The sequence below is a fragment of the Otolemur garnettii genome, unplaced genomic scaffold (assembly GCF_000181295.1).
Source record: "Otolemur garnettii isolate 467f Iridium unplaced genomic scaffold, OtoGar3 scaffold00004, whole genome shotgun sequence".
Classification (NCBI taxonomy): domain Eukaryota; kingdom Metazoa; phylum Chordata; class Mammalia; order Primates; family Galagidae; genus Otolemur; species Otolemur garnettii.
In genome coordinates, this window is record NW_003852399.1 from 37,971,501 (window position 1) to 37,985,665 (window position 14,165).

General features: G+C 34.9%; 1 protein-coding gene across 1 annotated transcript in view; it reads right to left on the minus strand.

Moving 5' to 3' along the window:
- CNBD1 (cyclic nucleotide binding domain containing 1) overlaps nt 1-14,165 on the minus strand; it is a 403,074-nt gene that overhangs the window by 45,206 nt on the left and 343,703 nt on the right. The window lies entirely within an intron of this gene.

Consider the following 14,165-nt stretch of genomic DNA (forward strand, 5'->3'; position numbering starts at 1 on the left):
TTTGAGATAGAGTCTCACTATGCCGCTCTCAGTAGAGCGCTACAGTGTCACAGTTCATAGCAACCTCAAATCTTGGGCTTAAGTGATTCTCTTGACTCAGCCTCTGAAGTAGCTGGGACTATAGGTGCCCACCACAGTGCCAGGTTTTGTTTTGTTTTGTTTCCCCCTGCAGTTGTCATTGTTATTTAGCTGCCCTGGACCCAGTTTCAACCCACCAGACCTGGTGTAAGTGGCCAGTGCCCTAACCACTGAGCTATGGGCACCGAGCCTTGTAAGCATTTTCTGAGGTTTCATTTCTCTAGAAATTTGTTCTCTGTGCATTTTACCTAATATTCAAATGCATTGGCATATGTTTGTTTATAATGCCCTCTAATGGTTTTGAAGTGTCAGCATTTTATGTCTCCCCTTTCACATTTGAAATGATGACATATGCTGTCATGCTTTCATGCTTTTTTTGTATGACTCTCTCTAGAGCTATAAGAATTTCATTATTGTTTTCAGAATTTTCATATGACTTTGCTGATCATCTTCATGGTTGCATGCTTTTGTATATATTAATTCTTTTTATTATTTTTCCATAGACATTCTTTTAAGTTGCTATCCTTTTTCTAATATCTTGGAGCAGGTGATAACCTTTTTGATTTCATCCCTTCTGTTTTTCCAAGCATGATGACTTCAGATACAATCAACAAGTTTTGATGTGTAATTAGCAATTTCACTTCAATTAAGATTAAAATATTTTTCCACTTCCACTGCAATTTATTCATAATATGGGTTTTTGAAAGTACTTTTTTCTTTATTTATTTCAACATGTTAAGGAGATAATTTTCTTTTACATAGATACTTTATGTAATGATTAAGGTAGAGCTTTTATGTTCCCTTCACTAAAATAGTGTTCACTGAACCTGTAAGTTTTTACACTTCACTCCTTCCCATTCTCCACCCTTCTTGGTTTCCAATGTCCTTTATATCACTTTGTGCCTGATTGTGCTTATCATTTAGTCCTAATTATCATAGAATGCATGTGGTGTTTCTTTTTTTCATTCCTGAGATGCTTCACTTAGAACAGTGGTCTCCTGTTCCATCCATGTTGCTGCAAAAGATAGTATTTAATTCCTTTTTATATACAGTGGTACTCTACTATATACATATACACACACACACACACACACACACACATATACAGAAAATTTTCTTTATCCATACACAAATTGATGGGCACTTAGGTTGTCCCTACTTTTTTACAATTATAGATTGTTCAAATCACATGCAGGTATCTTTTTTTAAAAAAAAACTTGATTTCCAGGGCAGCACCTGTGGCTCAAAGGAGTAGGGCACCAGCCCCATATGCCGGAGGTGGTGGGTTCAGACCCAGCCACGGCCAAAAACTGCAAAAAAAAAAAAGACTTACTTTCCTGTGGCTGCCTCTCCAGAGTGGGATTGCTAGATAGAATGAGAGGTCTAAATTTATGTCTTTGAGGAATCCTCATACTGTTCTTCATAGAGGTTGTACTAACTTTCGGTCCCATCAGCAGTATACAAGCATTTTCCTTCTCTCTGCATCCATGTGTCAGCATCTACTGTTTTTGCTTTTGTAATATAGGCCATTCTAAGGGAGGTAACATGATATCTCATTGCAATTGTAATTTACATTTACCTGATGACTAAATATGTCGATAATTTTTCATATGCTTTTTGGCGATTTCTCTATCCTCTTTTGAAAATCTCCAATTTGGGTCTTTTGCCCACATTTTAATTTTCTTTTTCTTGGTGACTTTGATGAGCACTTTGTAAATTCTAGAAATTAGCCCTTTATCAGATATATAGCTCAATTGATTATTTCCTTTGTTGTACAGAAACTTAATAATTTAATTAAGTCTCATGTATATATTTATGTCATTGTTGTATTTGACTTGTGGGTTTGTTATAAATTCTTTGACTAAACTGATACCTACAAGAGTTTTCCTATATTTTCTTTTAGAATTTCTGTGTTCTCAAAGAGCTACTTTGATAACACCACCTGAAATTTTCTAAGGATATAAAATTGTAGGAGTATTAAACAGGAAAATGGAAGTCAATCTTCACAAATAAGCTATATCCACAAAAGATCCTATGATGCAGTGGTTCTTAAATTTTGCTCCCCAAATCAGTAACATCACTACCTTAGGATCTCGTTATAAATACAAATTCATAGACCTAAATCCAGACTTACTGAATCATGCAGTTTGAGTAAGTGTACCAGTCATTGATATGCTCTCAAAGCTCCTTTATTGTTCTTAAAGAGAACTACTATTATTTGGAAAGCTAATTCACAAACTCTAAAGTAGGTGTGACCTGCTAAAATCCATGTACATGTGGAGAGGACCTTTGGAACCATGCTTAGATCCTTTTGTTACAGAATTGAGTGGTATCTATTGCTTACATTTCTTACCACCTACTGGGATCATTGAACACTCAGCAGACCCTTCTTCACTAGGGCTGCCTTGGGTGGCTGGCTGCTGAAGGAAAACACATCTACAGTATCCAGCCACCCAGGACTCTGAAGACTGGGTTGGGTGGGGGAGTTCCATCTCAGACTTATAAGTAATTTGAGGAAATCCCACTTGTGAAGTTCTGTATTTACCACAGGATGAGTTCTTCATTCAAGCAACATACTATAAGGAGCTTGTAAAATAGTATAAAAAAAATAGAGTACTAAATTACAAAAAATAATTTTTTAGTAAGAAAACACTTTATTACTTGTTTTAAAATAATGGTAGAAATCAATGTTTGATTAAAATTTGTGTTTTTCAACCATTTTTATCTCATGACATGCTTGACCCTATAACTAAACTCACTTAAATTATGTTGATAAAAGAATAAAAAACAGAATATACTTTGTTGCCATAAGGGTCTCACAGAAAAGCGATGTTGCGAAGAATAAGCACGCTTATTGAAATTGTGTTTTAAATAAAGGTGACCATCTACTCGTTCAGGCAAAAGGCGAGCTTTCTTTATTTGCTGTTGGTTTATATAGGCAATCTTGTGCATGAGCACTATACAGCATTGACCTCATTAATATTCATTGCAATCCCTTTGCACATGCGCATTGGGCATCAATGACTTCATTAATCCATTTAAACATCTTATGACCACCTGTCCTGTGAGTAGCTCCTCCCTGGTAATCTGATAATCCACCCAACGTACACTTTAAGCATAACCCTTTCAACATAACCTGGTTTAACGTAACTTAATGAAGAACATGTTGTCAGTACTTTCATGTCAGAACATGTTCTTTCATTGTTCTTATCTGATGAAGTCTGAGGCTATGGGGGAAAGAGATAATTTGAATGTCTGTTCTACTGACCATGCCATTTGGAGGCAGTTACTTCGAATCTTTAAGCAAAGCATAGAGAAACTTCTTGGGTATACAGGAATTTGTGTGCAAACCTCTGCTCCCATGTAGGCCTTAAGTCAGGGGGTTTTTGCTGGAGACTTTTATAAAGAATTCTCAGGCTGGACTTCTCAAAAGCCTTTCATGACCCCCGGTTTCATCTGTGCCATTAGATACCTGTATGCATTGGGTAAATTCCTCTTCTCTTGAGGTCCCCAAGCACATTTCCATTCCTGGACCCATGAGCAAGTGAACTTTATCATTTACCACAGATCAGGAAAAGTTACTCCATTCCCAGACCTGCCAGCAAGAGACCCTCGTCACTTACCACAGATCAGGAAAGGTTACTGATGGGTATCTGGCCAGTTTTCCCAAGGGCTTTTTCATTGGCCTTGTAAAGTCAGCCTTAATTCCTTAACACAGTCTGGAAATGCTATTCCAGCCAAAGCCTTGGTCATGTTAGACCCCCAACTAACCTGGCCACATGGGATTCTGCCTCAGTTTCTCACAAGTGTGCTTGGACAAAGTCTTTTCACTGATCTCTCTCAAAGGGCTTTTTTGGCCAGAGGCATATAGGGGTTTCGCCTATAATTCTTATTGTGCTTTGAACTGCTTTCAAGAATAATTTAATTAATGATCTCTTAAAATTTTTCAGAGCATATCTAAGATCCTCTCATGGCACACCAGTAGAAATTAGTGTTCTAGTATGTGTGGGTGTATGTATGTATATACCATACTATATGTTATTGTTTTAAAAGTATAATACTATTAACATATGTCTATAAATGCCTACTTTCTTAACCTTCCACCTACATATGAACTGTGCATATTAATTTCCAAGTGTGAATATGTAGACACACCATAATAGAATAGCAAAAACAATCAAAAAAGTGAGAAGAATTCTGACCATTTGACAAATATAAAAATAATATAAGCATTTAGTGGCTTATATTATTAACATATAATAATATAAGTGGCTAAGCTATTTAGATTCACCAATTAAAATTATAAGATTTTAACTGAATTAGAGTAAAAAATTGACCAATGTAAATACCTGAAGCCAAATGATGAAGACCTGAATTATTTCAAAATATAGCCATACAAATTCAAAAGTGATGAATGTGGAAACAGGTTCTTTTAGTATCACATGAAGTTCATATTTTCCTTGGCGATTGTACCATAAGGACATTTGCTTTGTGTGAACTTGGAAAATAATTATTTGAATAGACAAAGTGTGGATGATATCTTTCAAAACACTAGAACACTGGGATGTTTTAGTACAATTACTTGTACATGATAGGCACATATCTTTTCATCTAGCATTTGAGAAACAAATCTCAGCCCTACTGGGTAACCAGAGTGATAAATTACCGATTTGCTTTTATTAATTTCATATTTTTCTTTGAAAATAAATATTTTATGCTAGTTTTAATATTTAGAGGAAATTCACATATCAAAACATTTGGTATAAATAGCAAAGAATTGGGGTACTGGATGTCATAGATGTCTCTCTCTCTTTCTCTGGCTCTATCTATGACATCCAGTATCCCAGTTCTCTGCTATATATACCAAATGTTTTGACATATAGAGAGAAAGAGACTATATATATGAGTATATATATGTATATGTATAAATAAAACATACATAAATTGAATGGCATTTTCCTAATTTGCCTTAAATGGAAAAAGAGACAAAATGATGTGTTAGAGTTTCAATTTGAACTGGGAAAATTGTCTCAAGTTACTTAAAGTTTTCTTGAATATTTTATCATTATAATCAGAGATATTGAAGACAGTCCTTGTTATCAGGAAAGGGAATTTGTGCCTCCAAATCACAAGTGAATGTCAAGGTTATCTCCAGAAAATTTAATTTGATTGCAATGAGAAAAATATATATATTTCTCCCATAGAGTCAAAAAAATGTTAAATTTCACACCATTTAAACAATAATATTGTTTAGGGTTCTATTTAGTTCAAGGCCACTCATCATAGTATTTAGGGAAAAGTGATATTATGATGTCATTAAGATAGCATTTAACACCTGGCTCAGTGAGTCACAACTGTAATCCTAGCACTTTGAGAGGCTGAGGTGGGAGGATTGCTTGAGGCTAGGAGTTCAAGTTTAGCCTGAGCAAGAGTGAAACCCTGTCTCTACAAAAAAAATAGAAAAATTAGCCAGGCATGAGGCATATGCCTATCATCCCAGCTACACAGGAGGCTGTGGAAGGAGGAACACTTAAGCCCAGGAGTTCGAAATTACAATGGGGTACAATGATGCCACTGCACTGTAGGCTGGGAGACAGAGCTAGAGTCTATCAGGGGGAAAAGAAACAGTCTATGCTAGGAAAAGATATTGCCAATAAATGCCTATCCATATAGCATTAATAATCTAATTCTGATAAGTGACATATTATTTACTATGTGTTTATTAGTATATTTCTAAGAAACACCTTATTTGGTTGAATGCTTATTGACAACTTTTGGCAACAGTACAATGTTTATGCGAATAATGTATGATGAGTTTTTAAATATATGTGTGTATGAAATAAAAATGTATTTAAAAGACACAACTACACTAATATCTCTTATTATATACTCAGGCAAAAGGAAAAAAAAAATCAGACAGAGTCTCACTCTGTTACCCCGAGTAGAGTGCCATGGCATCATCATAGCTCACAGCAACCTTAGTATTTTGGACACAAAGTTCCTCTTGCCTCAGCCTCATGGATAGCTTGAACTACAGGCACCTGCCATGACGCCCCACTAGTTTTTCTATTTCTAGTAGAAACAGAGTCTAGCTCTTTTTTCCCATAAGGCTGGTCTTCAACTCCTTATATCAAGGAATCCATTTGCCTCAGCCTCCCAAAGTGCTCAGATTATAGACATTAGCCACCATAGCTTGCTTGGGCAAAATCATAGGGAGAAAAAAGTTGGAATTATTAGTGAATCAAAATGAAACAGAGAGTTGTAAGGATTTTATCATTTATTCATTCTGTAAAATATGTTTAACTACAACTATATAAGGAATAAGAATAAATATTGTTTTAAATATTGTTTAAAACTAGGAATAAGAATAAATAAAATATAGAATTTGACTTTGACTACTATATACTCTATTGTTAGAGATAGACAAGTAAAGAAATAATTATATATAAACACAATAAAAACAGATATACTTCAGAGTAATTGTGTGTTCAGTTCCAGATCAGAAAATATTGCAATAAAGTGAGTCACATAAAATTTTTTGCTTTCCCAATGCATATAAAATTTACATTTACAATACACTATAGTCTATAAAGTGTGTAATGGCATATGTCTAAAAAATGTACATATCTCAATTTAAAAATATTTATTGCTAAAAAATGTTCATTATCATCTCAACCTAGAGAAAATCATATTTTTTTTTTGCTAGAAAATGGTCTTATCTTGATATTGATGGCTATGGAATAATCAGGACAGTGGTTGACACAGGTTCAGGTAGCTGTGGCTGTTTTAAAAAACAAGACAACAGACTTATACACATTGATTTTATATCCTAGGGAATTACTGCATTTTTTGATAACTTCTAGGAGTCTTGTCTTTGGGTTCCTTTAAGTATAGGATCTTATCATCAGCAAAGAGGGAGAATTTGACCTCCTATGCTCCCATTTAGATGCCCTTCATTTATTTCTCTTGTCTGATTTTATTGGCTAAACTTACAACACTATGTTGAATAGTGGTGTGAGAGGACAACCTTGTCTGGTTTCAGTTCTAAATGGAAAAGCTTTCAGTTTTACTCCATTCAGTAAAATATTAGCTGTGGGTCTTCATAGATGGCTTTGATCAGTTTAAGAAATGTGTCACCTGTGTCAATATTCTTCAGGGTTTTAAATAAAAAAGGACACCCACAAGTCAGCAGTCTTTACATATGCCAATAATAGCCAGGATGTGTTAAGGACACATTCCCCTTAACAGTAGCTTCAAAGAAAATGAAATACCTAGGTATATTCCTAACAAAAGAGGTGAAGGACTTCTATAAAGAAAATTATGAAACCTTAAGAAAATAAATAGGAGAAGATATTAACAAATGGAAGAATGCACCATGCTCATGGCTGGGAAGAATCAAAATTGTTAAAATGTCTATACTTCCCAAAGCAATCTGCTGATTCAATGTCATTCCTATTAAAATACCAACATCATACTTTAAAGACTTGGAAAAAATAATTCTTTGTTTTGTATGGAGCCAAAGAAAAAATGCATATAGTTAAGTCAATTCTTAGCAATAAAAACAAAGCCAGGGCATCAGTCTACCAGACTTTAGGCTGTACTACAGGCCATAGTGATCAAAACAGCATGGTACTGGCACAAAAAAAGAGACATAGACATCTGGAACTAGACAGAAAACCATGGGATGAAACTAACATCTTATAGCCTCCTAATCTTTGATAAACCAGACAAGAACATACACTGAGGGAAAGAATCCCTATTTAATAAATGGTGCTGGGAGAACTGGATAGCCACATGTAAAAGACTAAAACTGGACCCGCACCTTTCTTACTCACTAAAATTGATTCAAGATGAATAAAAGATCTAAATATAATTCATGAAACAGTAAAAATCCTCAAAGAAAGTGTGGCAAAAAGACTTGAAGATATTGGCCTAGAAAAGACCTTATGAAGTCTTCCATGGCAATTGCAACAACAACAAAAATAAACAAATGGGATTTACTTAAACTCAATAGCTTCTGTACAGCTAAGGAGACAACACCCAAAGCAAATAGACAACCAACACAATGGGAAATGATATTTGCATATTATGCATCAGACAAAATCTTGATAACTAGGATCTACAGAGAACTCAAATTAATCAAAATAAAAAGAGTCAACCATGCCATATATCACTGGGCAAGTGAATAGAACCTTCTGTAAAGAAGACAGATGAATGGCTAACAAGCATATGAAAAAATGCTCATCATCCCTAATGATCAGAGAAATGCAAATCAAAACCACCCTGAGATATCACCTAACCCCACATCACAAAATCTCAAAACTGCACATGCTAGTGTGCATGAGGAGAGAAGGTAATGCTTTTCCATCGCTAGTGGGACTGCAAATTAATACAATCTTCTTGGAAGGAAGGATGGAGAACCTCAAAGAACTCAAATTAGGAAGTAGCTTCCCCATAGCACTTGCTCCTTCATTTCCACTTTTACGTTATAAAGATGGCTTCTTTCCCTAAGCCTCATCAACCATCTTCTGTGAGCTCCCAACTTTCCTTCTGCAGCCTTCATAGAATTGAAGAGAGTTTGAGGGAATGGTGTTTGCTTTGGATGAGTGATTTTATTTAAGGAAAATGCTGTGACTATTTTGACTGATCCAGACCAATAAAACTCTCCGTATCAGCAATCAGGCTGTTTTGCTTTCCTAAGTTGTGTGCTCATTGGAGTAGCACTTCCATTTCTGTCATGAATGTTTCCTCTTCATTCAGAACATAGCTAACTGTTTGGGTCAGGAGTCTTCCTTTCAGCATGTCCCAGCTTCCTGCATGTCTTCTTGACTAAGCTTCATTATTTCTAGCTTTGATTTAAAGTACGAGATATAAATCTTCCTTTCATTTGAACTCTCAGAGGCTGCTATAGGGTTATGAATTGGCCTAATTTTAATATTTTAATATCTTAGAGAATAGGGAGGCCTGAAGAGAGGGAGAGACACAGAGGAACAGCCAGTGGGTGAAACAATCAGAACACACACATTTATCAATCAAGTTTGCCATGTTGTATGGGCACAGGTCATGACATCCCAAAACAATGATAAATACTAGCATCAATGATGACTGATCACAGATTACTCTAAGAGATATAATAATATTGCAAAGTTTGATCTATTGCAATAGTTACCAAAATGTGACAGAGACAGAAAGTGAGCATATGCTGTGGGGAAAATGGCATCATTAGAAATGCTAGAAGCAGGTTTATGACAAACCTTCAATTTGGAAAAAAATTCAGTATCTGTGAAGCATAATGAAGTGAAGCACAGTTAACAAGAGGTGTTCCCATGCTATAATAAATACTCGGAGGGATGAATATAAAAAGATGATTAGCCCAAAGCCATTGGGGGAGAATTTAGGTAGGAAGACATCTCAACTTAAAAAAACTCAAGTTTAAATAGTAACAGTGGTGATTCTGTTATTTTTGCAATTAGGTATGCACTAAAAGTTCACATTCGCTTTAGGCCCTCTATTCCAAAACGGAGGCAAAAAGACTTGATGCTGTCTAGACAGATATTGTAAGAGACAGACAAGTACAGGCTGTTACAGACAGACAAGTCTAGGAAGAAAGTTTTAATTCCAAGAAGATGGAAAGTGACTATTTCTTCAAATTTGTGCAGAACAGCCCAGAACAAACCTATCAAAAATACATATTTTGAATTGGTAATGATAGACTAGCTTGTACCAGACCAACCCAACTGACAGGAACAAGGAGGAAAGATAGATGAAATGTGTTAAATCTCTTTGGAAGAATCAGAAATGACACAACCAAGGCTTGAGGGGCAAAATCTCAGAGAGAAGAGAAATCAAAGAAGCGAAACTATCACTTGGCACCACTTTTTAGTTCCAGGCATTTGCTAACTTTTAAGTAGGGTAAAGCCTAAGGGCTAAGAATTAAGCAGATGTTAAAGTTATCATTAGAAAAAACTTTAAAGTAACGATGATTATAGGCTTATGAAAATATAGTCCAAGATAGGGAATTTTGGCAGATAACTAATACCTATTTAAAAATCAAAAAGCAATTATGTAAGCAAAAATAAAATAACATAAATTAAGAACTTAATAAGTGGGTTTAACGAGAAATTTAGATGCAGAGGATTAATGAAATGGAGATAGCAACAGGAGATGATTTTTTATTTTGAAGCATAAAAAGAAAATAGGATGGAAAATATAAACAAAAAAAATGAAGAAAGGCTCTTGCATACATAAAATTGTAGTCCCATGAAGAAAGAAGACAAGGAAGCAAAAATTTCAGGTATGAGGAGCTAATTATCAAAAATTCAAATCAGGTACCCTAAATTGTTAAGGTAGATTATAAAACTAAAGAGACAAGATAATCGATAAACAAACAAAATTTAGAAGACATTATAGGAAGATATCTTAAAAATATGAGATGCACAGATATCTGAAAAGATATATTTTAAATGGCATAAGCAAACAAAATAATATTTGTAGTTCATGAAGTCTCTAAAAAGAGCTCAATACTGGGCAGCGCCTGTGGCTCAAAGGAATAGGGCACCAGCCCCATATACCAGGTTCAAGCCCAGCCTCTGCCAAAAAAAAAGCTCAAAATCTATACAGAATTATATGGTGACCAAGAAGCAAAAGTGCAGCGATGTCAGCTTGTCACTGGATGATCAACCTTCCTGAAAACTATTAAAGTGTCATCAGATAATAGATGCTTGGTATTTACCAGAGCTAAATTTTGCACTGGTAAAATAGATATCATTAATTTTAATATTTCTAATGTGGATCACCATAGAATCTGTGATAGTTTCAGAATCTTTGAAACAGTAATGTAGATGTATTGGCCACATAATATAGGATGTAGGCTTTCCTGTGCTAGTGGTATTGTTAGCCACCTTTTGTGCCAAGTAAATGCTCTTCTCTTAGGAACGAAATTGTCAAGCAATGCCTAACATGAATAACGCCTTTGACATCTCCCATGCTTACTCCTCCCATGTGGTAGGTGCTGCAGATAATCATTTTTACAGTTATTTATTCATGAGGTACAAAATTCCAGATTAAAAAAAGGGACAACTCTGTCTTAATCAATAAACTGTTAAGGAATTACTGCTAAATATATACTATCTACATTGGTGATAATACAACAGAATCAAAGGAAACAGTTACATTCCATAACCTTAGAGTGTTGCTCTAGAAACATTATTCTAAGCATTATATTCTTACCTAATCATCTCTTTGTGAATAATAAGAAACATAATAATGCCACTATTGCCAAATACTTTGTCTATACTATTTTCAACTCACAAAGTGACATTTTTCAGCAAATGTTATTGCCATGTCATTGATTAAAAAAAAAATTACTGGTCTTACACACGTATAGATTAAGCACTTGCCTGATAAATCACCTAGCTTCCAAGAGTTTGCGATTGGACTTTTACTCAATTCTCTCTCAATACAAACTCTGTATTTACTCTAGTATACATATTTCCTCTCCTGCTTGCAACAATGGTTGAATATATTATGTTCTGAAGCATTGCTTTCAATGGAATTATTTTCTTACTTTCTAAATGAATGAAAATTACTTATTTTTCTCTCAACTCAGGATTGATATATGTGATTGCAGTTTTATAACTCAAAAATTCTTTCTTATTTCTTCTCAGATGTAACTCACTCAGGGTATGATCAAAACACTTGCCAAAAGTGCCAAAATTCCTAGACAAATGCATACTCAGAAGCCAAGATGCCATTTTAAAATGTAGCTTCATTATGTTTTAGGAAATTTTGCAGAAACATTAATGCCAACAGAAAAAAACAATTAAGTAAGAAGGAAGACCTAGCAGTCACAGAGTATCTAAATTGTAACTCAAATGATAGGCACTTAGTAATGTTTTTACACACTGGAAAGAGAACATTAAGATTTCTACCATTCAACGAAATATGTGCAGATAGGCAGATTACAAACACAGGCTTAAACACATATATACACACTGTGGAGAGTGTTGATCTATTCTCCAGAGTATACATAACAAAGAGAACTGGGCCTATAAGCAAGAATAAGGCTAATTTAAGACCAGCATGAGTTTTTTATTAATTGATTCAGAAATTTGTAGCAAGAAAAGTAAATAGTTCTTGCAAATAATTTCAACAACATAAATTTCATCCTGTAAAGACTGGTGTGAACTGAGATATAAGAATCAGTATATTAAATTTTATGAAGAATAAGGAAGAAGGAAGAATATCAAAACTCAAAGACAGGTTCCAACTTCTTTTATAAGGGCCGAAGTACCAACTGGGAGGCACAGCAGTGAGGAAAGCGAGGATCAATTCATCTCAGAATTATTACCGTTTGTTAGATATCACCAACTCATTAATTCAGTATTGTATGAACCATAAAACAGCTCTTCCAGTTTTTAAACTCATCCCCACTTGTGTTTCCCTGCCCAGAGTGAATGTCTTATACAGCCTGGTACAAGCACTTCCGTGGGACTTGCCTTCCTGTCGCGTTCTTCTCCCCTCTTGTTCTAATATCCCCCGACACAGGCCTCTGTCAGTTCTCTTCTGAATCCCTCACCAGAATGCAGGTGGAAAGCCACTCTCTAATAAGATTTGGTCAATCAGGACATCTGAGGTATAAACTAAAAGAAATAGCTTATCAATAAATTGCGGTTATTTACTATTGAAATAATATGATTCATAAGTAAATGCTGTATGTGAAACGCTTCACAAGGGAGATTGGCCTTCAGAGTCTGGGTCTGGAACCTTAATCACTACTGAAAACAACATTTCCTTTTGCGAAATGTATCCAGAAAGCCAAAAGAATGGTTAAAACTGTTTGTGTAGTAGCATATAAGAAACACTCCTTAAAATTGTGTTAAAATTAACACAATTTAACTTTGTTTTTAACTTGTTCAATCAAGTTAAAACTCACTGCCAATGCAAAGAAGGCACTTAGCCCAAGCTCATACCCACCTGCACAAATATTTAATGGTGGGTCTAATATTTTATTTTTGAAAGATACATTGATAAATGTGGAAATACTTTTAAAAATTAAGTCTATGTGCTTTTTTTTTTTTTTGCAGTTCTTGGCCAGGGCTGGATTTGAACCCATTACCTCCAGCATATGGGATTGCTGCCCAACTCCTTTGAGCCATAGGCGCCACCGAAAATCAATGTACTTTTACATTGTTATGTTTTTAGGAATTGTTTGTGATTTTTCATATTAGTGTTTCTAGTTCTACTAACTTTAAAGTATCTATATATGAAGTGGAAAAATTAAATTTGTGAACTTACCCTAGAAAAAGTGCTACCCACCCCATTGCTGAGGGAGGCACTCTCCTTGGAAAGCTAAGCACTGATGGCAGAGCCTGGTCATCCTTCAAAGCCATTTTGGGACTCTTTCTGGAATGTTCATCAGAGTAGTTATCATATGAAGCCTGACAATTAAGTTAGTGAGCTCATCCTAGAAAAAGTGCTACATACCTCACTGCTGAATATTAATTACCAAATGGTCAAGGGGAGTACTTTGAAGGTGACCATAGTAATATTTAGCAATGAGGTAGGTAGCACTTTTTCAAGGATAAAGTCATGAAATTAATGACCTAGTAAGGAAACCTAAAAGTCATTTGTTAACTAAGGTAATAAACTCTAATCAGCTTCTTGACTTGAAATTCCCCTAAATTGAATTTGATAAAACATATGAATAAATGTTTTCCTTTGAGAGATAACACAATCACATGATGCAAACTTTACATTGATAAATAGTGTGTGTGCACATACTGCTATAGCTCCATTCTGCAATAATTATTCTCTGAGCTACTTTCAACTGGATAATTGGTATTCAATGATGATATTTTGCCCCTATACCTTTGTTTAAGGTGGGTCCTTATGTCCATTTGGTTGCCTTTAGCTGCAGTTAAAAGAAAACCTAACCTAAACTGTAAAATCCAAACTGCCTCAAAATTTATTTATTTATTCCTTACATGGTAAGAAATTGGTGCACATTAATCCAGAGACAGGGTAGTTTTTAAGGTTGGTTGGTTTACTACTGCTGCTCTTTTGTAAGAATGAAAAAGAATGCTTTC